General features: G+C 39.3%; 1 protein-coding gene across 1 annotated transcript in view; it reads right to left on the minus strand.

The window, feature by feature from the left end:
* LOC106875745 (nuclear inhibitor of protein phosphatase 1) overlaps nt 1-1,901 on the minus strand; it is a 22,199-nt gene that overhangs the window by 2,073 nt on the left and 18,225 nt on the right. The window lies entirely within an intron of this gene.

The raw sequence follows: 1,901 nt of genomic DNA on the forward strand, positions 1-1,901 counted from the left end.
ATATATGTATGGGTGTGTATATGTTTGTGTGTCTGTGTTTGTCCCCCCAACATAGCTTGACAACCGATGTTGGTGTGTTTATGTCCACATAACTTAGTGGTTCGGCAAAAGAGTCCGATAGAATAAGTACTAGGCTTACAAAGAATAAGTCCTAGGGTCGATTTGCTCGACTGAAGGCGGTGCTCCAGCATGGCCGCAGTCAAATGACTGAAACAAGTAAAAGAGAGTAAAGAGTAAAAGACTATGTTGATGCTTTTCCACACAGCTTCTACTGATTCATTTCTAACTCTCTCCCTCCTAAATGTGAGTAGCCATGTAGCTCCCCTAAAACAAGAACCTTCTCTGCCCCACTCCCTTTTTTTTATACCTTAACCCTCATCTGCTAGCATAAAGCCCCTTCCCACAGATTTCATAGGCTTCCAAGCTGCATGGTGACATTACTAGTGCTGGTGTTATGAGAAAAGCACCCAGTACAAACTGTCAAATGGTTGGTGTTAGGAAGAGCATCCAGCCATAAAAACCATGCCAAAGTAGACACTGGAACGTGATGTGGTCCTTGCACCCATCAGAATCTGTTGAACTGCCCAACCCATACCAGCATGGAACATGAATGCTAAATGATAATAATGATGATGATGATGACAATCAAACATAATAGTTGCCACTAGGAGTCAAAAGCAGGTAACAGATTTAATTGTCAATTTCTTATATGCTCAACAATATTCAGTGTATAGACATATCATTTAATTAAAAGGCCAAACAATAACTTTAAAAAAATAAATAAATAAATAAAAATTGAACAAAAATGTGGAGTGACAATGAGATAAAGTTACATTCTACCACCATATAAAAGGTCAGTCAAATTTAGTGGCAAAACAGGTGACATTTACAGCTAATTTAAAACCCTCATGCTAGGCCTTCTGATCTCTCATGGCAACCACTCTACATAACATTGTCAAAATCACATCACATAGTCTAGGATTCCTCTTTAACCCTTTAGCATTCAGATTATTCTGTCAAATGTAATGCTTATTCATTTACATTGTTTTGGATTAATCATGCTTTATTATGTCACTTCAAGACTTTGTTGTTTATTTTTAGAATAATACTGTAGGGTAGATGTGAGAGGCCAGATCAGGCCACTTTGAACATAAAACATGTAGAATTATTTGGTCAGATAAATAAAAATAAATGCGCCCTTTTAAAGCCTAGCCAGGCTTATGGGCCCGGTTTCCCAGTTTCAATGGCGTATGTGTTCCCCAGTTGGACGGGATGCCACTTCATCGCAGTGTTACTCATTTCTGCCAGCTGAGTGGACTGGAGCAATGTGAAATGAACTGTTTTGCTCAAGAACACAACGCGTTGCCCGGTCCAGGAATTGAAACCACAATCTTACGATCATGGTGCTGACACCCTAACCACTAGGCCACACACCTCCACATTTGGTCAGGTATGGCTGGTTTAAATGTTAAAGGGTTAAAACTCAAAAATATTCTAACCCATATCAATTACTGCATATCTGCAAAGTTTAAGTAAAATCCATACAATGGAGTATTACACACATATGAGACAATGCTGCTACCCCCAAATATCCTAGAGCTAGACTTCATCTAGATGATCGTCCAGCTGACTGGCACAAAACCAATCACCAATATACTTCAACTAATAACCCAAGGTACACTTTGTAATTTTGAATATTTTAACATATAGGCGCAGGAGTGGCTGTGTGGTAAGTAGCTTGCTTACCAACCACATGGTTCTGGGTTCAGTCCCACTGCATGGCATCATGGGCAAGTGTCTTCTAATATAGTCTCGGGTCGACCAAAGCCTTGTGAGTGGATTTGGTAGACGGAAACTGAAAGAAGCCCGTCGTATATATATATATATATATATATATATAT

The sequence above is a fragment of the Octopus bimaculoides genome, chromosome 8 (genome assembly GCF_001194135.2).
Source record: "Octopus bimaculoides isolate UCB-OBI-ISO-001 chromosome 8, ASM119413v2, whole genome shotgun sequence".
NCBI classification, from domain to species: domain Eukaryota; kingdom Metazoa; phylum Mollusca; class Cephalopoda; order Octopoda; family Octopodidae; genus Octopus; species Octopus bimaculoides.